Genomic DNA, 27,721 nt, shown 5'->3' with positions numbered 1-27,721 from the left:
ACTGAAGCAACATAAAAAATTGTTCGTTGAGACCTTGGTGTCACAATACTCACAGAACTGCAAGGATTTTCTGGATGAAGGAAAGCTAGTCTGCATGGCCATATTTAACAGATGTCTCAGTGGCATCAAGTTCAGATCTAAATCCAAATATCCAATAATATTTATGGCTATTTGGATTTATGGTTTCAGTTGAAGCTACTAAAAAGAACGGCAACGCCCAAAGCAATGCAGGCAATGGACCTATGAAACCAGCAGGTAGTATCAGACAAAGCGTGAATACAAACTGTCTACTACAATGTGAATCAAATACGCCACTGGTGAGCACAGCAAACTGTGTCACATAGCTTCATATTTTATAACAGAAGAAATGAACTGGGTAGATCCTGGTCTCCATCTGTAATAGCCAAGAAATAATTTTAAAAGCTTCTGTGAAGATTTCTGATCAGATTTTGTCTATTTATTTTTTCAGTTACTGATTATTTTTTTTTAAAGAATATTACACAACTGTCTCAAAGGCATATTTAATCCTGTTCTTTGAAGAAACAGGCTTTAGGAGCTCCATCCTCCCCTTCATCGGAAGTATCCTCAGATGCAGCTTCCTCCTCTTTATCTGTTTCCCTGCTTAAGTGAAAGATGCCTGGCTGATGGATCTCAGTATTACTCAGAGTAAATGAAAACAAGAAGTTTGAAATAAACTATATTTGAGCTAATTGCTGTTTTGTCTTTTGCTTTCTCACCAGGCTCCAGCATTGCTGCCTTGAGGCAGGTGGGCTTGCAGCATCCCAGACCAGAGTCCTTCAGAGCACTCCTGGAGCCCTGTCTCATGCTGGGGCTTTCCAAGGGACCTCGATCAACACAGGCTGTAACAGCTCAGGCTGTGCATGCACTGGAGCCAGTGGATCTGTACGTGCAACTAGGGGCTTTTTGGTGGCTCAGAGACAGCAGAATGGGACCTCTTGCCGGCTGCTTTCTGACTGCAAAAGCATTGCTCCCACTGGATAATTCAGAATGAGCTGGGGCAGAGAAACATTTAGGATCTGAAGAGAAACCTGAGTCACATTTACAATTGCTATTGCAGTCAACTGAACAAATAAATAAAAAAATCTTTTTAAGGCTAATAAACAGGATGTAACTTGTTAAACCTTAAAAAAATACCTAAGCAAGCCAGTCCTTTGCTGTTATTGCATTGAATTCTATTTCTGTCTTAGCTACTGTCTTGCTCTGTGACCTTGGCATGCAATTTCCCTCCCTCGTCTCCCTGTTCTGCCTCCCACCATTTTCTGTCTTGCCTATTTATGTTTTCTTTCGCTCTCAGTATTCAAGTTTATTTGTTCTGTCAATTGAATCCATTCTATTATTCAGGGAAAGCTGTTCTCTAAAGCATTTTGTCATCCAAAATATTCCCTAGAATATCAAAATTGAAAGTAATGGAAAGTAAATAAACATTCACAAAGCATTACTTCCACATGGAGCTAGGACCTTATTATACCTGGCTGCGTGACAAGTCTGTCAGTCAGTAACGCTTATTTCTCCTTGCAGCTGGCTGTGCCACAATGCCTCTCTAAGCCCATTTTTCTGAATCCTAAACTGATATCTATCTTCTGCAGTGCCTGGTACTGACCTTAAGGTTTCACTTTTAGAATTCCTTGCAGGTCATCAGATGGTACCAGTCTGCATCCTGCGTGCAGCGGTTTGAGGGATCTGTGTTTGCAAAGGCAGAGATCAGAGCACAGGGCAGAGGAGTACCTAAATGAGCCATTTCTATAGGACACACTTGAGACACAAATCTGAAATGTTACCAGCTCAGACTTTCCACCTCTGATATTTTGTGATTCACAGTCCAAAGCTGTTTCCTAAACATGTACTCCAAAGTTATCAGGCTGAGTACCAAGGAAATGATTCACTTTCCCCTTTTAAAAAGCAGCTGCTGTGTGTTGGAGGGGCACGGCTGCCTTTTGCATTGTTCAGTGCTCAGGCACAGGGAGATCTGGATTCAGCTCTCTTCAGCCTGACATGGTTGGGGTCAGGTTCTAAGCACCAGGATATTCCTACTCACCATCCTTGCAGCAGTGCTGGTGTACGGAAAAAAAAGGGCAAGATTCAAAGGGCCAGAGGCAAAGCAGGAATGAGAGACGCTGTCCCTGTACCTAAGAGACGAGTGCATTTCTTGTCAGGAAAAATGGTGGATTCTAGTCTGTTTTGCCAAAACAACTCAAATGCTCTGTATGGGAAGACATTAGACACAATTAAAAACAGGGCTGAAGCTGAATTCTCTCCTTTTCCTTACAAGGCTTTTAATTGCTAAAGCCTAAAATATGTTTACTACTATCTTTCTTTCTTTTTTTTTTTTTTTTTTTTGGTTGTTGATTTTTGAACAAGCGGCTCATATTTTGGTCTAAACACCAGGTTCTCAATATGTCTGAGAATCCCTGTCTCATTGGTAGCCCCACTAATGCTCAGCTCCTGAATCCAATCAAAACTTATACTTACAATAGAACACCCAGCCAGAGCAAGATGGTAGCATCTGTGGATATCTTGTGTTAAACTGACAAAAATATATGTTTCCATGTTGCCTCAAATGAAGAAGTGATCAGGCAGGGTTTTATGGTGTCAGCACCCTAATTCTATCTACAATTTACTTTAGGTTCCTTATTTCAGTGTCTGATAATCTGGTACATTCAGATGTTTCTTCTGCAAATGGCCATCATAGATCAGGACAGTGAATTCTGTCAAGACACAGTGCTGAGTCAAACAGATACACAAGGTGAAAGACTGTAGGAAACTGGCCCAGCAATTCTCATTCCCTTGTGAGGTTTTTAGGATTTTAGGATGATAGGTGCCTGGCTGAGTATGGTCAGTATAAGATGACCCAGCTCAGCTTTCCTATGCACTGATATTGGACCTGGCTTGTTTTAAGCTAACCTAGATGCAGAACACACCAGGTAGTGTGGCTGTAATTTTGTTTACAATGAGATGAATAGATTATCTATAGCTCATAACCGAATTAAGGCTGGGTCTTTTTTTAAAAAAAGTGCAAAATGTTGATTTCACTTTGGAAATTTGTGATATTGGGATAGGCAGGGGTGGTCACCAGTGGATGCAAAGTACTCATCTCCTCAGGAAGGGTACTAGGAAAAACATACTCAGACCAAGGGCTTCTTGTGCAGTGCTCCTGCGATCATATTACATCTTTTGACTCCTTTCCATCAACCCAAGCTGGGTTTCTGTCAGGCCCACAGGGAAAAAATGCAAGGAGTTTTATTTCAGGGAAGTTTCCTTGCAACTGCTATTTCAGAGGTTTTCAAGTTGTTATGCACTGGGCCTACAGGATATAGGGAATGTCTCTGAGAATGTACTAATGAAAAAAGCATCCACCAATAACTAATTAATTATTTAAATCCACCATAAGGCTGTCCATACCTGCACTGAAGGATCTGCAAATTGAACATTCTTTTTCCTGTCTGTTACCATGGAAGGACAGAAGAAATCTGTCCATCTAGTGTAAGCTACTACTCCATTATATTAGCTTATCTTATTAAATATTTTCAATTGCAAAGGGCTGAAGTCTATAATATTTTATACAATGGACCGGTTCTTTACAGGAATGATTTAGAGTTCTACATATAAGACACCTCTAGCTCTCAGCTCGATGACATGATCTACATTAATCCGGCATGACACGGTTGTAGATCTTCACAGTTACAATGCTAAAATTGAGGACTAAATCCTCTGAAGTGAAACTGGAGAAAAGGGGAGAATCAATATCAAGAGCTGAGTTTGCTTGATTTAGCCTCATGAAAAGGAGGCTGAGGAGGGACCTTATCGCTCTCTACAGCTGCCTGACAGGAGGCTGCAGACAGGTGGGGGTCAGTCTCTTCTCCCAAGTAACACCAACAGAACACAAGGAAAAGGCCTCAAGTTGCACCAGGGAAGGTTTAGATTGGATATTAGGAAAAAATTCTCCACTGAAAGGGTTGTCAAGCATTGGAACAGGCTGCCCAGGGAAGTCGTGGGTTAACCATCCCTGGAGGTGTTTAAAAGATGTGTAGATGTGGCACTTGGGAGCACGGTTTAGTGGTGGACTTGTCAGTGTTAGGTTAGTGGTTGGACTTGATGATCCGAAGGGTCTTTACCAACCTAAATGATTCTATGATTCTAACTATGCCAAATTACATCAGCTATGGATACATCTCTGTATTGCTTTCCCGTACTTTTTAAGTTGTGTTCCTGAAAATCCTTCCAAAGGCACTGATTAGGCTGGTGAGATGGATGTGGTTGATAACTGTTAGTTCCTGCCATATGGATCACAATTGGAGGCTCTACAACTTGCTAATGACCTGTCTTAGGAACAGTCTGCCTGAAAAGATGAAGAAATGAAATGTCCCTGTATTTGCTGTGCTAAGCTTTGTGTTGGCAAACACTTGCTAACATATGTCATCGGCTTTGAAAAGACATGGTTTATTTATATGTTAATTACTGCAACACTTTGGGGAAAATATTTGTTGGTACAAGAGCTGTGTAAATAGTCAAATGTTGAGATCTGTTGCCATTTAAAAAAAAATGAGCGCTGGCCAATAAAAATCAAGAAGTTACAGTATGAAGGGCATCTCCTTGCTTATGGCTCAGTCCAGTCTCACTGAGATCTCCACTGATTTCTGTGAGTTGTGAGTCAGCATTTAACTGTTCTGCATGCAAACAGTAAGAAAAATTCATGCACACCCTTCCCCGAATTGGCACACTGCTTCGAGACACTGCACTACATTTGAACCCAGAAGATGGAGGTCACTTCTGGGTAACAACACACAGTGGAGGGTGTGTAAGTGTTGCTGGAAGCAATGTCAGTGATAAAATAGATCTCATCCTTCCTCAGACCCAGGGCCTCATCTGGACACGGAGCGGGGCTGTTTTGAAGGTGTCATGCCTTCTGTGAAACAGGAGCCAAAGGCCTTCACAGCTATGATCATTAAAAGTACCTCAACATCATTTGCAAGAAAATTCTGGCATTTCTGCTGTCTGAGAAAGTCACTGGGCAATGTGTAGAATTTGCTTCTCTGAATTCTCCTTATTAGTCGCTGATAGAAATGCTTCCCTTCAGACCAGCCGCATCCCATACTCCTGGCAGAAACCTGGGTAATGACATATCAGGCACTCCACAGCTGAATTTCTAGGTCGTAAAGTACTTCACAGTGAAAATTGTTCTGTCAATGTATTGAATTTTCACAGTGTTGCTATTAGCAATACTGTTTACCTTGAGGGCAAACAACAAAAGAAACAATTCTCTTGGATCTGCTTGGTGGTTACAAACTCCCTGTTGTTTACTGAGTAGTTTACAAACTCTTGGTTTTGTGTACCAGTTGTATTACAGGGCTGTGATGATGGAAGTGAGACATGCATTTTTTCTGCATCGATAGCTGAGAAGCTGCTGGGTGCCACACCCTTTCCATGCATGGGCAGAAAGTTGCTTATCTTGCAGCCCACATTGTTATCCATTTCTTCAAAACTACGAAACTATTGAGACCTGAGAACCCCAGAGATTCTCAGCTGCCAAGAATACATATTTTGCTAGGTGTTGTATTCACACTAGGGATTAAAGTAAAATGTGGGAAAGATAAGAAATAGCAATACAATCTTTAGTAGCTATCTCCTGTATCCGTGCATGTGATGAAATGGAGAGTCTTGCCACTATGAATGGGAAAAAGATCTCACTATACAGTCTGATAGACGTTTGAGGTATCAGTTATGCTCATTATAACTTCTAGAGAAAATATAAAGGGGGAAGGGAATGAAGGGGTGAAGGACAAACTTCTACAGCCTTGATACCCACTTGTTTATCCATTCTCAGTAAAAGCAATACAAAGGCTGCTGTTAAGTATTCCTTTCCGGTCAGAGACCCAATGTTTCAGATGCTCACTCTAAAAGGGACTTCCTTGCTCCACTGAGCTCAATTTAAGGACAGAAAATAGACAGGTCAGGGCTGATACGTTTGGCTTCATTCCCTGCTGCAGAACATCAAAATCTCAGTGGCTTGCATTTTTATGGCAGTGAGTGCTGCACAACAGTTGAATAATTTTCAACCAAATGCACTAGTAAAACAAAATAATAAACTTTGTCATTCAAAGACTGCTCCTTCCCAGTAAGTGAATGATCATCCTGTAAATGTAAAGGTTGTGAAGGATCTTCTTTAAAATTATTACTGCAATCTTGTTAAGGATCTTGCAGTACTTCAGCTGTCAGAGGTGGGGGGAGGTGGGGTGGGCTGTGGGCATTACGTTTGATCCCCCATTCTCAGTGAAATAATATGAAACTACAGTTACAAAACCCTAAATGAGAGAGAAAAGGTGTCTGGATTTGGAAATAGATCCAACCTGCAGATCAGCACCACTGTCAAGACAAATAAGGTACTGAGTTCTGCAAGTGGCAACCAGAGAACAACTCTACCTTGATGTATTTTAGCCCTGATCATTATCTGTGCAGTTTAAACAGGGGACCTGTTCATCAACAAAACTAACCTATGACCTGCACACTATTCTGAGAAGTTACAGAAAAGCACAGCCTTCAGGAAACCACACAGGTTAAATAGACAAGTTGCTTAAAAGTCTATATTCTTGACGCCACCCAAAGAAAGAGCCATTTCTGATGATGTTCACAGCTTACCCCACATCCTGTTTTAAGACAGAGCACCTGCGTAAACTACGTGGTTTTATTTTTAACCAGCTAGCTCTAATTAACCTATTGCTGCCATAATTTCTTCCACCCCAGTGGAAACCTGCAGTATCTCAAGGGTTGCCTAAAAAACACATCCAGCAGGAAGCAAAGCTCTGGGTGACTGTTCATGTGTCAGGTGCTTCAAATCTGTTGGATTTCTGGGTTTGGTATTGCCCTTGGTGTTGTACATACAGATGTCGCATGATGTGGTCCTGTTTCAGGAGTAGCACTTTCCACATCTCTGTCCAGCAATGGACCGCACAAGATACCACATCTCAGCACAGTGACTTATTTTTTCATTCTGAGAAAGTGCAGGGAAATAAAAGCCTTGTAGCTCTATGAACAATTTCATAATGTGCCACCTTTCTTCTAGCAGCTGAAGTGACATTGTAGAAGATGAAACCTACAACTGCTGGATGCAATTTCCATACACATGCCATTGTTTCAAAGAAAACAACAATTTTCTGAATGGTCACGAAACTCTTCAGGGTCCCACATGCAAAAAGCCCCCAGAAGTCTCCCTTGAACAGTTTAATTAAATTCAGACTTCTGGCAAATTGATTGAAGGGACAGGTTCTACAGGATCCCACATGCCAAAGTCATTTGGCAGGGGCAGGCTCTACGAATTCTACATGGGTAATTTCTCACAATTTCTTTACATTAGCAAGCAAGTAACACCTTCTTCATTCAGTCTTTCCCTCCTGTTCTCAAGCTGAGATTGATGGAGCAAAGCTTTACACCAGCATTACACGATGACATTTTCTTCCTTTCTCTTTAACCTGTTGGTACTCAGTTTCCCAAAATCCTTTGGAAGAAATAATGGGGTAAAAGACATTGTACTTTGGCCCTCCTATCATTCCAGACAGTCTATAGTGAATCACCACCATCATGGCTCCATCAGGACTTGTGTATCTTGACCTGAATTTCTCCTGTGGCAGAATCAAGGAAAAAAGGTGATTGTCTATGAGGTGAGAGGTGTTTGAGGAAAGGTCAGCATAGCAGCTGTGGGAGTGCTGGTGCTACCTGTGTGGTGGTGCTTGAGCTACATAAAAAAGCTCTGGGAATGAGGACAGAGGACTATGTGGCTGTTTATTTTCTTATCCTCTGTAATAATACACCTTCCTGGCTTGTTTTACAAGGCTCTTTTGTCCCTCAAAATTCCCAGAGAGAGCTTCTGCTTCATGTTTGTCTGTATTCGATGTTTGAGGAGTAATGGGAAGAGAACAGGTGCAGGCACATATGCAGAAACAGCTTTTTTACAGCAGTTGTTTCACAAGGAAGTTGGCCTTGGTCATCAAATTAACCAGTCTGACCAGCACTGAGGTGAGACTGCTGGTCAATCATGAAAGTGCAACAGGGTGTAAGGGAAGAGCAAAGGGATGTGAAAAACTGAACTTCAATTACGGTAAAGCTGAGGTTTTTCAGCTGATCTGGATGTTAAACTAAGTTACTTCCTCACTCAAAACAAGGACACACCCAGTGGTGAGAACAAAACAAAGTTGTTTTGATTATTGCTCTCTTCCTTTCACTTTTCAGACTCTCCTACCTGCCTCCATTGCCCCAGTTAGGGTTGTTGTGTCCTTGCCTAGGAAAGACAGGACTTATTTTTGGCAGTTGTCTCTACTAACTGGCAGGCTTCATAAGGAGCAAAGATGCTATCACCAAACTGCAATAAGATCTCTGCATTAGTCCCCTCATGTTATAAGGTGGTAGTGAACAGGGCTCTTCTTAGTTTTCTTTTTTTAATTGGCTGAGTGATTACTTATATGAAACCAACCTCATTTTAAGCTTGCTCAGTGAAAGGCACAGGAACAAACACTAGCTGATGCTTCATGATGACCTTTCTAGTTGCTATTGTATAACTATGTCCTGAAAACATTTCTCTGGCAAATTTCCTTTTCTCTCCTCAGATCAGAACTGCTTTCCTTAGATAATTTAGAAGTGGATTGTGCCCAGCCTCACACAAGGTTGGAGAAGAAATGTTTCAAGGAGCCTTTCCTCCTTTGTGCCCTTGGGTACAGGCTGGCATGATCCCTCACCTGGAGACAGGCGATCAAAACTTACCTAGAGGATCTGGATTCTCAGCTCCAACTCATGTCTTAGATGATACCTTTGAAAACGTCACTTGAATCCGCACTCATTGAGCCACTGTGTGTATGTAGTGCCCTGCAGTCATTGCATTGCACATCAAGGAGAAACAGGCTCATTGCAACCTCTGAAGTCATTGGACCATTTTAAAGTCCAATGAGACCATAGAGCAGGGATGCACAAGCAAAGGTCTCCCACTGCATCTGAGCCTTCCAAATATTTCCATGAACTATGTTGGATGATTTTGGAAGATCTGGAAGATTTATTGCATCTGTATTGTCTGTATGTTAATAAGGAATGATACTTTATAATGTCCAACTCTTACTTCCAGGACTGACTTAATTGGTCAGCATTCTGTATGTGGACTCTATGGATAGATGCTACCCACTCTGACTTTCAGGAGTTGGCAGAGCTTAACAAGACATCTATAGTCATCTTCTAGGACTTCTAGAATGATACTTTGCTTTACATTGAGTTTGTGTTTTGATATTTAAGAAGAATGATGAGGGAGACTGGTTTAGTTGAAGTATATTAGGTATGTTGTAGACTTAATTGGGATTTTCCCTGACTTGAATTATTCTTCCCACTGTGTGGACCGGGAGCTTAAGATTTAGGCAGGGCCTGTGATTTGTGTATACAGTTATTTTCCCTTGAGTTTTCTGTCACTCCTTCCCCTTACTCTCTTAACAAAATGATTTTTAGAGTGTTTTAATTGTAGGAACAGAATTAAAGCCAGTATAGAAGGATGAACTAAACCATACACAGTTCTTTGTGGCACATTGCAGAACCATTCCCTAATGGAGAACAGATGGATTTTTTTCCCCCCAACAGTGCAAAATTCCCACTTTTTTCCCTGTGGGACAGAAGCTACTGGCTTTTAATATCATTACTCATCCGTCTAACGTAACTGATTTAAGAACAAGATGCCTATAGGATTGCACGCCTAATTAAATTCTTACAGCTCTCTCAAGATGTCTTTTCTCTTGTGAACCTTGCATGTATGCAAGACATGAGAGTCTGCATTTGTGCAGGTTTACTTGACACTTGTGTGGTTTTTACTGGCACTTACAAATGGCGAAGTCCTGAGGGACTGCTCATGCCTCGGTTTTGGATCCAACACTTGTGAATCCTGAGCTTAACCCAAATTGAAAATTGTATAGGCTGGATTCCCAGCTGCTGAATATTGATATCTCTTTATTGACTCCTGCAGAGAAGCGATGGTTTCCATCAGCTAAGGATGTGTGCATGGCTGTGTAGGTTTGAGGGTGCCCATCTGTTTAGCAGCCAGCAGGGGCTGTTCTCATCAGTGATCCCAGCCTACAAGATTTGAATTCTGACCCCATCCATCAGTGTCCCCAGGGTGATAAGCCTGAAAGAGGATAGATTCAGTGGCCATAGACTGTTTGTTTTAATATAGTTTTGTTTTCTTTACTTGGCTCTTATTGAGACAATTAAAGTTTAAATTACCTCTCATCTTCCAGGTCAGCCATGAGCAATAAAAGGGTTCCAGTAAAGCAAAGAGGAGAAGATTACATGCTGGTTTCCTTCTCTAGGCTTGCATGGGGAAGATCTGTAAGATTTTAATTTCCAGACCTGCTTAAAGGATGCTCATAATTTTTACAAACCACAAGTTTTGACCATCCTCCTAGTTTCCCCTTCTACCCAGAAAAAAGAACATTAAAGCAAAGCTGAAGAATGTAATCAAAATGGGATTTATGTCCTGAGATGTCTTTAAATGTCCTTGTAGTATTTAAATAAAGTGGAAATTATCTTTGTTATTTGTGCCAAGCTGTATCATTTCTTTGGCATATCCTGTTCTATGAAATGGGAAGTGGTTTTGCAGACTTCCTTATATAGGGCCTCTGTTTAAAATAGTTTGGGGCATTTTTTTTTCTTCTTTAACTTTGATAAGAGAATTTAAACTCTGTTTACATTCTTCAGCTCTCTTCCTTTTTATCTTCAAGTGAAGCTCTGTTTTTCTTTGAAAGGTAAAAATGTCATCCTTAGATGAGAATAGCATTGTGCTAAGACATCTGATCAGACAATATTTTACTGCCAGTAAATCAAGGGAAAGTATGAACTCTGCACTTGGCAAGGAAGGATTCATAGCTCACAAGATGCAGCTGAAGAAAAACTTACCGCAGCAAAGTAGGATCAACTAAAACAGAAACAAGGATTTTGGCAGAAAATCAGGACGCTGCACAATAAGCAGTGGGTTCCTATCTCTCAGGACTAGATGCAGGGAGAGGAGCAGGGAAGTGGGGGAAATACCTTCAGGGAAGGAGAGATAGGACGTGGTACTTCCTTGTGTACAACTTAAAGCATTTTTACTAGCCTAGACGAATTATTTCAGTTTTGGGAAAATGAACAAGGATAGAATAATTATAAAGGGAGATTCTCACCTGGAGCTACTCCTTTAGGAAACAAAGCTGTCACTTGACCGCAAGACCAGCATAGAGAATCTCCTTACTGGAGGAGAGCTCTGTAATGATATAAAGCTAGCAGAGCTCGTTATGACGTCCACACAGATTCGCTGCCTACCTAACCTGCTTCCAGTTCCCTGCAGGAATAACTTCCTTACAGTAAGTAGGTTATAACAGCTGTCAAAACCCCATCTGGAGCCTTGGATACTGTAAGCAAAGCCCCAGCTGACTCTTCCCAGATCTTTTGCATCAAATGCATCCCAGGGATGAGATTTGTCTGAAGTCCTCATGGTGCAGAGTGCACAGTGGCTCATCCTGCTACAAGACCAGGAGTTGTTCAGGCAGGGATGACTTCCACTTATCTCACTGAGAAATCTGTAGGGTGAGATGAGAGCACCTCATTTCTATCACCCAGTTACCTCCAGAAAATGTCTCAGATGAGGAGAAAGAAACAGAACGGTAGCTATGGAGAAAAATTTGTGAGACAGAGATTAACGGAGATAATGCAGAGGATGGACTGTGGAGAAGTATGAAGAGGTATTCTGACCATGGATTGGAGACAGCTGATGTGTAGAAGAAAGAGTGGAAGATACATTACATTACTTTCAGGATTAATATTTCCATGTTCTTTGGGCATGAGGAAGAAAGGAAAACTGCATGGCGAGGGAAAAGGAAGGTTATATTATCTTTCTATTCTTTTAGAAGAATCATGGCTGTTAAGAAAGTCAAAGATGAGCTGTTTCCCTGAAGAATGAGAAGCAAGATAAAGGCAATTTCTCTAGCTCCTCCTTTTTGCCTTCCTATTCCCCATTCCTTATGGACCCAGCTGAAGGGGTTTCATATTCAGCAGCATGAAGGAAAGCCATGAAGTCTCTGGTGCTGAGACACTCTTTGCCTTTTACTAAGCACTTTTTTCTGCACAGTGTCAGCATTTTTGTCTGAGTTCAGGACTGAGGTATCAAACAACAGTTTTATCAGCCATCCAGACTTGACCTGGGGTCAAGGAGCGGGGGAAAAACGCAGGTACTATGGAATAACTTGGACCCTGTGCAGCTTGAACTAAAAGCTCCAGTTTGCATTGTCTGTGACTTTCTTAGCTCAATTAAAGTGATGCAAAATACAAAAAAATTCCTCCGTATTTAGCAGCAAAGATAAGGTTTCATTCAATTATTTATCTGCACATCTCTGCTGCACTAGGTTTTTGAGAGAGGGTATCAACTTGCTTAATTGCCTTCCCAGTTCAATCCTGAACCAGCACATTGTGAGCTTTGTGGTGCAGAGTGCCCAGGGAAGCTTACAAGTACATAAAAAGCAGGATATTTATCAGCTTTTGACTCATTAAAAAAATAATGGTTTGTTCTGAAACTGTAAAAATATAAACATGGAAGTGGCAGTGGATTATCTTTTTTAAAACAGATGAATAAAAGAAAAGGTTTTTCCACTTAGAGAAGACCTGACAAAAATGCAGGATATGACCCTTTATAGGAGTTGATGACTTGAGATGGATCCTGTGGAAGGAAGTCATAGCTGTAACGTAACGTGGATTGGTTCTCTACTGTGGGCAGTTTCACTGTGGAGCTGAAATCCAACCTTCACCTGGTTTTAAGGTAGCAAAATTCAGGGCTGTAGCTCTTTTATCATTCCCATGTAGCCTAGGAGATGGGTCTGCTGAAATGCTAACTAGAAACCACACGTTCCAGACCTAGATATTTCACTGGTTTTATGACCTTTATTGAAATCAGGTTTTGTTTTCATCCGTGCTACAATCAAGTTCAATCACAGATAATCTAAACTGGGAGCTGAATAATTTCATTTGATTGGCCCCATGTCTTTGGTGAAACCATCTCTCATTTACTTGACTGCCAGGCATATATTGAATGCCAGCTTGAGCGGGTTTGTGTCCCATGTTGGTGTGTGGTTCTGTGTTATACGCAGTCTTCACTAAGTAAAATACAAAAATCCTGTCAGAAACCATAAGAGTAAATATTTCCCTTGGGATGGGGTAGGGACTGATGCACGCTTGTCAAAGTTTGAGATTTGACAGTAGTAAGTTGTTTTCTTAGGAACTCCAACAAGATGTAAATTGTCCCAGGCAGTATGAGAAAAGAGCCTTAGCACTGTGAACAATGCATCAGTTTTCAATAGCAGCACAGCAATACTAGTGCCACAATGAGGTTTTCCCTGACCTCAGAAAGAGTTTGTGATCTAGAGAAAACCAGGGATCTGACTATTCCATTAGAGAATATATTCATTCCAGATTTAATCTGGACTCTTGGTGTTTCACCCCTTCCTCTCACACATCCCCCCAAATCACCTCAGCCATGCATAGCCAGATGTGCAACTCAGAGGCTGGATTTAGCTCTCACTCAGTCTGGCAACCTGTTTTCTTTGCTGCAAGGACACCAAATACACCAGTTAAGCCCTAACCATCCCCCAGAACCATCCCACATCTCCTGATGTTTCTGGGAGGACAGACACATTTATCTCACAGTTTGAGAAGCAACACTGCATCACAAGAAATCCTAATGGTCCACGTGGGAGCCCCGTGCTGGCAGGCGTAAGCGCTGTCATTCCTGGCATGGCTATCCAGATCTGACGGGGCGTAGGATAACTGCTGCATATTGGGAGTGAAAATACCCTCGGGGCAGAGGCCATATTTCAAGATGAGGCAAGAAGCTAGGCAAGTTTTTGTTTTCCGTCATACAGCTCTGTCTTCCAATACAAATAATATCACAGTCCTATGGTCCAGAGACACTGTTGGCCAGAATAATCTCCTTCACAGCCGTCAATCAGGCAAGTTCATCAGAGCACTGGCTTTTAAAATATGTATTTGACAAAAGAAATACCAGTCTACTTCCTACATAACTCTGGCCATTTTTTCTCCCTCAGTTCTTTGCTTCTCATGTCTTACTTTGTTCCCTTTCCCCCTTTTGCATGTATTGTCCCTTTTCTTCTCTGTAGTAAGGAGGAAATCTGTCACCCTGAGAACCTGCAACTAAGACCACTCTACAGATAAACTGTGAAGTTAACAGCTATGATGAACTGACACACTTAACCAGCACAGTAGATAGTGGCTGATGGCCAGAAAAATAGATCTTTCTTGTGCCTACATCAGTGCAGGACCCAAGGAAGAGGCAGGTCCCAAACTGAGAGATGGCATTTCAAAATTATCTTAATGCGCTACAAGACAAGGAGCAGCAGATGAGGTAGCAGCACAACTGCTGAAGCACACAAGACAGACTTCACCTAACCCAGTGTCATGACTCACGTTGGCTGCTGAAGGACATTTTAGGAAAGGATGTAAGGAATACGGTTTCTATGCAAGGTGACTCCTCCTTGGCATCCCTCCTTCCAGCAGTCAGCAGCTTGGGTGCTTTCTCCTGTTAATCACATTTAATGACCCACAGTGGCCCTCTCCTTTATGCATCTGCCAAACCCCTTTTCAACCCATTCTGTGCATTGCACTCCACATCCACAACTGCTTTATGTGCTGTGCGGAAAAAAAATAATAATAAAAAAAATTACTTCCTTTGGCTTGTTAAATTTGCTGCCTGATTGTTTTATGAGGTACCTTCTAGGTATGAAAAAGTATTCTTCTCATTAGAAAAAGCACAATAACAGTGTTCTGTTTCAGCTAGGTAAGCAGCCACAATGCAGGCTGGCATGGTTTCAGAGGCATGTATTACATGATATTTCACTGATGTGAATGCCAAAGGCCTAGCTTTACTTAACATGTTAGCCTTTTACTTCTTATACTCTCTTACCTTTCTGAGACAGTTCAGTCGTTTCCTTGTAATAGTGGTGATCTCTGAAAGTAGGTACCAGACCACAGATGCTGAAAAATACAAAACCTTTTGAGTTGTGTGTGTAGGTCTTTTTCTTTCGCACTTGGTTTTTCCCTTATAGTTAAAGCATAGTAATTTTATGTGTTTTCTTTCTGGGCATATTTATTTCATCTCTAGCAGGAGGTTAAGCAGAACTTGATTTGTCTAGACTCATTGCTTCAAAGACTCAATGGCAACAGAACTGAAAATCCTTATCTTATTTGCCTTTGCTCCTAAAGGGTTTGTGTAGTCATGTTAGCTTGTGCTTTTATGCAAGTCTTGGGACCATTTACACAGCAATCAGAAAACATGTCTCTTTCCAAACAGTTTCTCAATGTGATTACATATCCTAGCCATTATTTGTGTTCCTTTTAGGATTCTTTTAAGTTGGACCAGATGCCACATTTTGGAGGATTTCACTGGGGCTGGATGAGTCCCAAGACTTCAGGAATCTTTTGGTAGTAAGTTTACAACTGGTGCATCCTACCTGACTAGACTCCACAGGGACAGCATGACAGCATTCATGTTGATCAGTCTACAAGGAATGGAAGAGCAAACCCACACTGATAAATCTTCAGTGAAAGTCTTCAGTGAGGACTGTAGCATTTAATAATTTCCTTTGGAGATCAGGCTTACGGTGAAAGCCACAAAATTCAGAGTTGCCTAAAATGACATAGGATCAATTTTGTCATCTCTTTCTTGTAGCATCCATCCTCTCCCTCTGTTTACTGGAATTTGCTGAGTTTCTCTTGCTTTAAGTAATCTAGTGCTTGTAATGAGAGCAATAATCCCTTAACCTTTCCTAGCTTGTATTCTGTTTATCCTCCTGCTCCCCTTCCTGTGAAGTCATCTTCAGGTGCACCTGAACCTTATCGTACTGCAGTGTCATACTTAATACATCCTGGAGCCTGACCTTATCTTTGCATCAACAGATACTTCATACCATCTGCTCATGAAATGACCATTACCAGAAGATGGAGTTTCACAACCCAAACCAGGATACATATGTGCTATTCGATGCATTAGAGCTGGTCTCTAGGATACAACATCTTATTTGAAAGTAAGCAAAATAACTTACTACCCTTTGTCACTATACAGTAGCCTCATGTATGCAACTGCTTTCATCTGTAAGGAAAAACGGGACCTAAGAGGGTTTTGTGAAATCTGTGAGTCTGTGAAAACAATCTGGCCAGTGTTAGCAGGCTATAGATTTAGAAAGGAATTTAGAGAATACAGAGGGCAAAAATCGCTATCTGAGCGGTCTCGATTCCTACAAGCACTAAACATAACAACCGCGTCAGCCACAAAATAAAGCATACCCCACTATTAACCTGGCTGTGAGATGATCTGATAGTCTGTGTTTCTCAAAGTGTGAAAGCAAAAAGCTTTCTTTGAACTAGAAATCAATGGCGATAACATTTCCCTTTTCCCCCGCTACAGCAAAGCTGGAGCCTGGGTCCCGGTAGTGGAAAGTCCTTGACTGGTGGCAGTGAAGAGAAAATCATCACCTGCTCAGTCACAAACAACACATAGGCCTACAGCAGTTTGTTAAATAAGATCAGCTAATAGTTGCACAGCGGAGCTTCAAAGCTTCACAGCGCAGTTAATGAAAGCTTTGTAGATGCCGTGTTCCCGCTGAAGCCTTGGACTTTGGGTTTAATATTTAATGCAAGAAATCTGAGGCTGTTTAGACTTACTCAGTTTTCAGAATAAAAAGGAACAGAATTGCTAGGAAATGAGCACGATTTTTGACTTCTAGACCTGATCCCAACTTTGTTTACAACATTTAAAATGACTTCACTAAATCATTAAAGCAGATATCCTGGTTTGCAGGTACAAGAGCAAACCTTGAACTGGAGTCTCCGTCCTGACTAAGTTTGATTTTTGGATGGAGTTAGGCTTCTGTGTGGTGGAATTATGTGGGGGACTCAGTCTTAATTGTGCTGTTTCCTCCAGTACCCCAAGTTGATACCTAATCTATCCATGTGTTAGGCTGTATTGAAGGGAAGGTTTGTTTTAAAAAAAGATTTCCAGTAACTCTTCTCACAGGGTGCAGCACAGTAAGTTTGTAAAGAATCAATTATTTGCAGTAGCATTGTAAACATTTTAGCCCACAAATTGAAATATGTATCATTAACGGGGAAATTTTGTGTATTTCAATGAAAGGGTTCTAGCTCAGAAGCTATTTTCCAGGAGAAAGAAGACCATTTCAAAGCCCAGTTCACATTGTAAAACCTCCTCCTTTGCTACCATTTTCTTACCGTAGAGTATATATAACCTTAATTTTTCAACATAGACATATGCATATGTATGCATGTATGTGTGTATGACTTCTTATACATGAGCATCCAAACTTTTTCATTTACTTATATTTCTATCCTTCATTTTTGTAAGGGTGAACTGCAGTGTCTTTCCATTATTCCAGTATAGTCAAATGGCACTGACAGTCAGACATAACATTGACTTATGAATGCCCTCTCTCAAGAGTCTTCATTTGGTTGCTGTCTTCTTTTGCCTAGCATAAGGTCACGCTGCAAGCAATGTGATGGACTGGGTACCCATAAAGGGTACATGGGTACATCCATGACACTTTAGCGCAATGCAGATAACCACATTACCTCTGGATGGGATATTAGAAGGCAGCTGTGATAGCAAGACAAGTGAGCATGTGAGCGCTGGTGAATCTTCCTTTGAGATGTTACCACTAAGCTCTGGGATGAAGTTGGTTTGTGCTGAGCTACCAGACTGCGAATGAAGCAGCTGAGTTGTAAGCACATGTTCCCTTCCAGCTCTGCATAGGCTCCCCACCTTGCAGCACAGGGGTGACAATGAGCAGCCGAGCAGGAACTAATACTTCAAGATGCTGCAGCCATATGTTAGCTTGCAAGAAGCAGGGATGCCCAGTCTCTACTGCCTTTTCAGAGCCAATTTGAACCTCAACCAGAACTCTATCATGTCTCTCGCAACAAAACTGATGGCATTTAGCAGAGAATGCTATTCACATTTGTTCTTATCAAGTCCACACTAATTTAAGCATGCATCCTTTTACCCTTGCTGAATCCAAAAACCATTGCTTCTTTTCAGGGTACTGGAATTTCTTGTAGCAGAAAGGTATCTGATGGTGTCCTTCAGAATGGCCCTTCAAATTGCTTCCTTTATCCTAAGTCCTCCTGCAGTGCCAGAATTTTTTCAGCATAGCAAAAATATTTCATTCATTATCAGGAGCTTAGTCATCTGATTCTTGGTGCTGATGCTGCCTTTCTGAACAATGGCTGGCTGCCACTCTGTCTGCTTCTGTGGGAGAGCTGCGCTCTGTAATCTTTGTGTGTTTCTTTCTCTCTCTCTTTTTTTAATATCCTTGGCTTTATCATGGGAATTGATTTTTCTAAATGTCCACCTGGTATGTTTTCTCTTCCTTAGAAACAGAGATCAGGTGTTAATTTGTACCAATGTCACTGACTTCAGATGATAATGAGTTCAGAAAGGATGGAAAATCAAAGTGTATTCCACCATGCCTAGAGGAGCAAAACTGTGTAGGGAAAATCTTCCACGGCTGGGCAAAGTAGCTGGAGGGCACGCTACCCCTCCCTTACTGTGCCTTTATGTATCTGCCTTTATCCTCTCTTTAAATGATTGGCATGACCATACGACCCCAGGGGAAAAGATGGAGAGAATAAGAAGAGCCCCACAAAGCTGCATCATGCATTAGCTGTGAATAGAACAAAGCCAGGGCAACACAGTTCTGAGCAGCTTTACTCCATCCTCTCTGTCCCTTTGGGGAAACCTCAGATCACACGTGTCAGCTACCAGGAGCACAGCAAGAGGTAAGCTGAGCTGCCTTTGCGTGTGGAGAGTAACGTGGACACAGATGTAGAGTACTCTGATCAAAGCCTCCCATGATGGGAATATGAGCTGTGGAGATCCCTGGGTCTAAATGCATTTTCTTGGCCCAGCTTCGAGCCCAAATGGTATCATACTTGTTCCAGTCTCATGTGCATAGGAAAAATTAGCCTGAGGACCTTTTGTGTTCCTTTGTTTCTCTCTGCTTGGAAGGAAAACCAGAGATATTATGGTCATGAGCATAGCAGAAATGTTGGATAGGAAAGGGCTTCATGAAGGCTTCTTGATAAGGATATTTACAGCAGCACTGTTGCCACATCATCTTATTCTGTTCTCTCTAGAACAAAGGATTTGTCCAGAGTCTCCTTGTGTCTCCTTATTGACAGTAGGGATGGGGGCCTGTAGCCATTGCTTGGGACCAGAGCATCACAGATCACATTTATTGTGCTGAGCCTCTCACAGAGAATTTGTAGGGTTTGGTTTTTTTTTTTTTCCTCTTTGAAGGTGAGCCTGAGAAATACTTGTGCACCTTTGTGTACAAGACAGCATGGCACACGGATAACGTGGCAAGCTTTCAGCAAGTGATCATCAAAGCTATTAAATGCCAATCAGCTAAGCTGAAATTATACTAGGTCAGCTTAGTGGTCTGTTGACGATGTCTCTCATTACCCAAGTGATAGAGCTACAGATAGTTCTTCGGCAAAATGCACTGTTATTGTTTTTTCCTGACTTTTTTTTCTTGATAAAATTAATGAAGGCCAGAACTTTAAGAAATGGTACCCAAACTTGGGCTCTTCTGTCAGTAGTCCAGTTCCCCAAAGTGGCCCGATTTTCAGAAATGTTGAGATGGCAACAAATCCCACTGAAGCTGATGAAGATTTTGGCATAGATTTTCAGGGCTAAATGATTAACACAGATATGCAAATCACTGATGATCCAAGATAACTGCCTTATTTCTGCTTACACTTTTGATAAGAGAAGTCACCGTGGAAAGGAAATGAGTCACATGCTTCTAAAAGGGCAGGAGAGACCCGTTTCTGAACAGTGTGAGTACATTCCTGGCAAGACCATGACAGGGAAATTAAACAGAGTAACAGATCAAACATGAAGGCAGATGAACTGCAGTAGCAAAACCCCTCCCACAAAGATGGGTTTTCCCTCTGATAAGCTGTGCTGTGTGGCGCTCGCAAAAATCTTTACAAGCAGAGTGGGTGGCTTCCTGAGGCTTGCTCACAATAAAGCAAAGGGAATAACACCGTGGACGTCCTTGTTGCTTGGTGTACATACTCACCCACTTTTAATACAGAAGCTGATTTGTGACACTTTCTCTCTGTGATAGGAAAAGACTACCTGAAATTGGTAAAACTAACTGCTAACCTCTCCAAACTTCAGCAAGTTATTATTTGCTTATGCAACCCCACAAAAGAACATTAAAAGACTTCAGATGTTGTCATTACCATGTTGGAGGACATAATGAAAAACTAAGTACTGGACAATCTGTGATCATCAAGGATGGGACAGAAGACTTGCTACTTGCTAGCCCTGAAATCTGTGGGAAATTTGGGACTGCATTTAGACATTGTTACCCCTACACTGCTTTTCAGTTCAGACACGCTGTCTGCAGGTTCCCTTGCCTAACGCTCCTTTCTGTGTTTTCTATATGTATTGGAATCATTACGGCCACTGTTTTCCATTCAGGAACCATGGCTGAACAAGGTACTTGCTTATGTACTTGCTTAGATGTCAACTATGTTAAACTCTCTCCTTTTAGTTTTTGCCCTAAGAATTTTATATTTTTCAACGTTCTATATTTTACCCAGAATTGTTCTTTATATTGACTTCTGATTTAACACTTTCAGCAGTCCACCCAATAAAAGGAAACATTCATTACTGGTATGAAGAAAAAACTTATCAAGAAAGGACAATTATCTGAAGCAATACCAACAACCTGATCTAATTTCTCTGGCAAGGATGGTTTTCAAGTGATGACATGACTATGGGCCAGATTTGAATTCAGTGATCCTAGTGTAAATCTGAAAAGAGTGAGGAGTGCCTAGTCTATGCCCTGACTTACCAATGCAAGCCCCCTGAAGTCAGTGGAGTTGAAGAAACAGAACTGAATTTTCCCCTTGGAGTTTAATGACATTGCTTTGGATTTACGTCAGTGAAGCTGACAGCAGACAGTCATTTTGCTGAACATTGCCAAGAGGAAAGATCATGGTGAGCTGCTAATATTTGTTGCTGGAAACAATCCAGGAATGACACAGAAGCCAGATTTTTACAAAGCTTCGAAACCATGCTCTAGGCACCCTATGTGGGTCAAGGTACTAGGCAGTAATGGAAGTCAAATGGGTGCTAGGCCTTTTTAATCCTGTCTGATCCAATAACCTTCTAATTTCGGTCATTTTCCTTGAGCTTCTTGAATCTCTTTCAGGACAGCAATGAAAGCAGGTGTAAGAATGACTTAAGATCCAGCTAGGCTCCCAATGACAGCTTAAACAAACAATATATAAGTAACGTTCACCTTTTCTGCTAGTTGCAAATGATTGGTAGATTCCCACATAGAAATTAAACTGTTAACAATCCAGTCTGGGAAAGTGCTGAGTGTCTCCTACAAGGTGGCAAGAGGCACCTGCTGCCAGCATACAGCACCGTGATAGCTCCAACTGTAAAGTTATCCAACAGCCTGTTCTGATAGACACTTACAATGGAGTTCTGTGATATACTGCTTTTGCTAAGGAAACTGCTTGTGGGATGAGATATCAGCACAGAAAGGAAGTCAGGTTTCTTGCTCTCAGAATGCATACGGGCTTAGGCAATTTTATAACCAATACATTTTTTAATCCACCCCCAAAACTGTTTCCTGGTCTCCTTTCATTCTCCAAGATGAATCGTCCCTCTAGTAGAGACAAGCAGAAAAGACTGTGACCTTTCAAATGAACTTGGAAATTCCTAAATATGTTTTTACAGTATGGCTCAGGTGCTCACTCTTTGTCTGAACAAAGTATTTTCAGGGAGGGGGAGTGGGGGAAGTATGTAAGAGTGAGTGTATATGTGTGTGTATGCATATGCGTGTGAATTTTCTTCCTGCCTCTCCACTGAAAGTGGAACACATAATTCATTTTTTTGCTGTAGTAAGATCTGGTAAACTATGAGTAAATTCTGTTACTGTCTGGTTAAATGAACATAACAAGGCTGAGGGGAATTATCCAACCTATTTCAGGTACATGATGAATATATGTTTTCAATTCCGCGACTGTTTATTCGTCTCTTTTCCAGTAAGAGTTGGTGAATATTATTTTAGATCAATTGTGTGAGGAATCCATACAGCTGGTTGAGAGTCAGCAAACCACAGTTCATATTCCAAGGAGAGCACTGCAGTAACATTGTGCCTTCTGCATGCTTGCCTCTTTCAGAACCCAGTGAAATTTAGATGTTTGATCCGAAAAACAAAGCCAAAGTAAAGCCCTTAAATTCCTATCCTAGAAGCAAGTTGAAGCTAATTACTAACAAATATTCCCCTTGAAGTCTGTGGATATGAATTTGTCAGCAGATGATGCCTCAGACATTGACCCCTTTGTCAAGGTGAACTTAATCAACCCAGATAATTTGTTGTTTATCTGATGGAATGCTGGAATGGAGCTCTAATGACAATCTTCGCTAATTCCAACTGCCGTGTAAATATCATAAAAACATACAGTAAAGATATGGCCTGGTTCCAGGCATGAAAATATTGTCCTTTGTGATTAATCAAATGAAGGGAAGGGAATGACTGTCGTGTCAATGCTAAAAAAAAATTAATATTCAGCAACAGGAGGTTATACTAATGTGCCTTTTCAGTACTGCCCATACTGTTTTAGCTGGGTTAACACACTCTGGAAGCCTTTAGGGTCTTGCAGACTGGTCTCTGTCCCTGAATTTGATGGCCGTGTTTTTCATCTCATATCTTAGAAATGTTCCCCTGACATCAGATTTACCTCTCAGAATGCAGTCTTTTGCCATAGAGTCGAAGAAGCCTTGTCGAAGAAGGCTTGATAAAATAGAAAACAATCCAAATAATATGTTCAGCAGCAGATAACAATTAAGATATATGCTTCTTATCTCAATATTTCTTTTGCTTTGCCTCATTCCTTCATCTTTTTGGCCATCATTTTCCTGAACAAAGCTTCTGGCAGTGCGCACTGTAGATGACAATAAAATCCCCTGGTGGAAATTACCTTATCTAGCTTTTGATAGCCACACTATAAGTTTGTGTCTGAGCTAGTTATCCTATTATAGTCGACTCCAATACAGTCAATAGAGTTTAGAGTGTGACTGAGCTGACCAAAAGCTGTTGTCTGCTTCAGGATGAGAGGAATTACACCTTAAAGCCTTTTGAGTTGATTGACCTTCACTCTATTGATTATGAGGAGAGCCAGAAGTTTAGATATAGAACTCCACACTGTAGTAAGATGTGTCTCCTCCCTCTTGACTTTAATGGGGTGTTGATCAAACCCTTAATATACACATATACTGGGACTCTTGATTTTCTTTTTTCTTTTCTTTTCTTTTCTTTTCTTTTCTTTTCTTTTCTTTTCTTTTCTTTTCTTTTCTTTTCTTTTCTTTTCTTTTCTTTTCTTTTCTTTTCTTTTCTTTTCTTTTCTTTTCTTTTCTTTTCTTTTCTTTTCTTTTCTTTTCTTTTCTTTTCTTTTCTTTTCTTTTCTTTTCTTTTCTTTTCTTTTCTTTTCTTTTTCTTTTCAGACAATGAACAAACAATTAGAAACCTATCAGTAACATAATTGTTCTGTGTCAATAGATGTACCATAGTGAGTCACTAACCTTGCAGCTCCTTTCATCATCACTCAGACAACAAACAACATTGGACATGACAAAATTATTTGGTATATCTGCTGTCAACATGAAAAAATATTACTCATTTGAGTTTTCCAAGTAGGAGATGGAGGATAGCTTCAGTTCATCTTTAACAGGTAGGTTCGTGATACATATACCTCTCTGGGAAAAGCAATAATCTGATGTTCACTTGTCTTCTCTTGATAGTGTGTGCTGTAACTTGAAGCTTTCCCTGGTTCCTTTTGACGTTGATTTGATTATTTTTGTTACTGTTTCATGTTCTTGCTGGACAGCTCCTTTTTCAAAGTGCAGTAGTAGCAGAGGCAATAGGAAGCCAAAGAACATCCTGCTCAGACTAATGAGTTTTTTTGTTAAAAGGACAGCTAGGTTTTTAGTGTAGTCTACCAGGTCGGAAGAGAACCAGAAGAACATGCTCTGTCAGCTATCTGCTGGTTAGTGTCATATATTATTGCTGCCTTCTCCCACCACTTTTTGCATTCTTTTGCCTTCATGGGTTTTACCTAGTTACTTTGGGGGATTGTTAGCACTTTATCCAGATTCAGATCTTTGTTTCTTGAGACTGACTTCAGGTTTTAGTTACATGAAGCCCTACTCATTTGTGAATGCCTATGAGATAACTTTAACCCCGGGACTGACGTTTGTAATAAGGTAAATAAGTAACAATACTAGTTGGAACAGGAAGAAGTGTGTAGATAAAACACTGCCTCTGTTAGGGGAGAGGCTGGCAGATTAGCTGTGATCTTGGAGGAATGGGACATAACGTAGACAGAAGATGAAGTATTCTCAGCCATGGAAGAGCTGTGTCATATGTTTTCAATTTGAAATATGGCCACACAGGATGTAAATGCAAACCAGGCTGGTGGAAGTCAAAATCCCCTCCTTTTGAGAAGCACTAAATGACGTTTTGGGAAGAGATGTTTCTGTTCCACTGTGAAGTTGGTGGTGGACATACAATATGACAATGTCAGAAAAATTTCCAAAATGAATGAGTTACATGCTTTATGCTGTGAATGCTCTTAGCTGTACTAATTACATATATATTTAATAGTATGTAACTCAGGGACAACATTATGCCTCTGACTTGAGTACATCATCCACACCAGGCCAGATCTAGAGAGAAGATCTTGAGGCCAAATGAGAACATGCCTATGGTTGTTATTATTAAGCACCCACTGTGGGAACATTCTTGCTATATGCTTTCCCAGTTCAGACATTCCCCCCCCAGCCCTCTTCTCTGTCAGAAACACGATGTCTGGATGGACTGTCCAACAGTGGCTCTTACAGCAGGCATTATGTGGACACTCAAAAAGGCTCTGAGAAATCATAATGATAAAATACAAAAATGCATCCAACAAGAGCTGCATGTCTATATTTGTGGGAAGAAATTAAACTGTTTAAAGGTGTGAGATTAAAAAAGAAAAGACTACTCAAGTAGATCTGCTGATGCAGTTGTAGCATGACTGAAGACGGATATTTTCTGTGTCTCTAGGAAGGCCTTGTCAGTGTGATGCAAGAGCCATATGTGACTAATAAATGATGATCTTGGTTAATGGTTAATTGAAATGGTTAATCTTCTGTTACCTCTTTTATCTACAACATTTTTCCAAAGTGATTTGATAATATCCTTTTTGCCTAATTAGAGAAGCCTTCTATAAATCATTCCTGGAGGAAGATGATAGACTGCTGGTAAGAATGCTGGACAAACGAATTTAAAAGATTATTGAAAGTTTTAGGCCCTCAGTGGAAAGATGTTGAATGTATATGCATGTTAGTTTGTCTTTAACTTGCTGGTTAAAACACTGCCTGGAAAATAAATAATAAACAAACCCAAACACCTGAGCTGGTGACCAGCTGACCATTACTATTTGATTTCCTATTTTTAGCAATGTTTCAGTTGAATGTATTTATTCTTCCAACCCATTACTAAGAGTGCTTCACTGTGATAACAAAACAATTTTTTTAATCTTTGGTAGAACTATGTTTTAGAGACAGTGAAATAGCAGGAAGATGGAAAAATAATGTAAAATCTAGTTCTGAAATGAAACCACATAAACTTAAAAAACTCAGCACTCCTGGTGCTTTTTAGCGGTGAAATAGCTAGCAACTTTATTTTTACCTACTGTGAAGGTGACTGAGGTAGCAAAAAGAACCCAATTTATATGTTGTTTTCTATCTATCTGCACTATTGTGTTTCTGGAAGGCAAAGAGATACCTCTTACTAAGCCATGGCAGCTGTGAAAATCTAAATCCGTCCTCCTTTCCCAAGTTTTTCTTTATGGCAACGTTTTAACACTTAGTGCTAACTGATGATGGATACATTTAATCCAGAAAATTCAGTTGCTTTACTCCTGCTGCTGCTGCTATGGTTACAGATAATGACATAACTTTTTGTTCTGGTGGTGGTGATGATAAGGGTTGTTATGATGGGTCAAACTGAGAATTTAAAAAGTCAGAAAGACTCCTCTGAAGGCAAATCTCTGTTGTGGTTGAGTAGCACTTGAAGCAGAAGTCCTGGATCTTCTCTCCAGGAGTTGAAGAAAGAGTAAGGTTTACTTTTTACCTTTTTTGATAGTCTTAAAAATGCATACAGGTGTCATTTATGTATTTAACTACATTTTAAAACATAGCTATGTGTATATGTATTTTTCTAATTATTACTCTAGATTAAAGAACAAAATAGTGTTAGGAAGAAGTGGTGAAGTCAGATGTAGAGGGTGATTAGATCCAATCCCACCCAAAGGCTTCCAGCAGTCTGAAAACCAAAGATTCCTTTTTCTCTCACAGCCATGCCTAACTCTGTTAAATCTATTTCTTCTGCTTAGGCCCATCACAGCTCATCACACTCCTTGGGTATGCCTATCACCCTGGAAATGTCTATGCTTTCAAAGAGGTCTCAACCCCTAAGGTCAGATGATTTTACCTGTATGCAATGTTGGCATGCTTCTGTCACTTATATCTTAGTAGTTTACTTGGTGTTTTCCAGGAAGCGGTCCTGCAGACCTCTGCCACAGTAGTGTTTCTATCCAATCCTTTCTGTTGGTAGGTGATGCAGGAGAAAAGTACAGGGGAAAATAGGTGTTTTCTTAAGGTCTACAGCTTTTTTAATCTCTCCTGTAAATATCAGGTTTTTCTCTGTCTCTTGCAGAACCTGACAAAGGGAAGGATCCAAATTGGGTAGCATTCCTCAGGCTTCCATTTCCAGCAGCTTTCTAGTAATTTTGTCAAGCCACAGAAAACAAAAAGCACTGGGCCAGATTTCTCTCTCATTTACACCGGCATGCATTTGAACATAAAGCCAGCAAACTCAACACAGTTTCACAGCAATTAAAATAAGGTACTATCAGAGTTGGATGAGCTGCTTTTGGTTGACTCTCAAGGAATTTAGAGGTATTCAAGCACATTTCAACCCAGGTGATTGCTTAGTATTTCTGCATATTCATGCTAACTATACAGATTTTCTCATCATGTTTGCTGACACTGACCACCCCTGCTCAGGTCCCATGCTTCATCGTCTAGGTTGCATTAGTGCCAAAACAAACTTTTTGTGAGATAGTGGGAAGCTGTAGATTTCATAGTTAAATACAACACTGCATAGTGCATCTGCTCCATCACTGAGTCCTGATCAGCAGGTTAAGTGTTATAGACAGTTTGTGCTGGCAACTGAAATAACCAATGGATGGAGCAGCTGCCTTGCAAAGTGAGACTGGAGGGTCTGGGGAGCTTCATTTTGAAGGGAGAAAGCTGTGGAAAGTGTACAATGGAGTTTTATGGAATCATGAAGGGTTGGATAACTTAAATGTAGAATCTTTTTTTGCCACCCTCCACGATAGTAGAACTACAGAATAATTCATTAAATAATTATATGATTGATATAAACCAGATAAAGTACTTTCTTACATCAAGCATGATGACCTTCTGGACAGAGAGAGATGAGGATAGATAGCAGTGGCAACTTTAGAAGGAGGTTAGGGAAGTTCATGGACATCTGGT

The 27,721-nt window shown here is 40.7% G+C and overlaps 1 long non-coding RNA gene across 1 annotated transcript in view; it reads right to left on the bottom strand.

Annotated features, from left to right (window-relative positions):
- Positions 1-15,143, bottom strand: part of LOC114013233 (uncharacterized) — a 43,220-nt gene extending 28,077 nt beyond the window's left edge. The window contains exon 1 of the long non-coding RNA XR_003556115.2: positions 14,981-15,143. This is a non-coding gene — a long non-coding RNA (uncharacterized LOC114013233). The remainder of the gene's footprint in view (positions 1-14,980) is intronic.
- Between the last annotated feature and the right edge of the window lie 12,578 nt (positions 15,144-27,721).

The sequence above is a fragment of the Falco peregrinus genome, chromosome 3 (genome assembly GCF_023634155.1).
Source record: "Falco peregrinus isolate bFalPer1 chromosome 3, bFalPer1.pri, whole genome shotgun sequence".
Taxonomy (NCBI): domain Eukaryota; kingdom Metazoa; phylum Chordata; class Aves; order Falconiformes; family Falconidae; genus Falco; species Falco peregrinus.
Note: the sequence above shows the minus strand (reverse complement) of the source record. Positions and strands in the feature narration are given on the sequence as shown.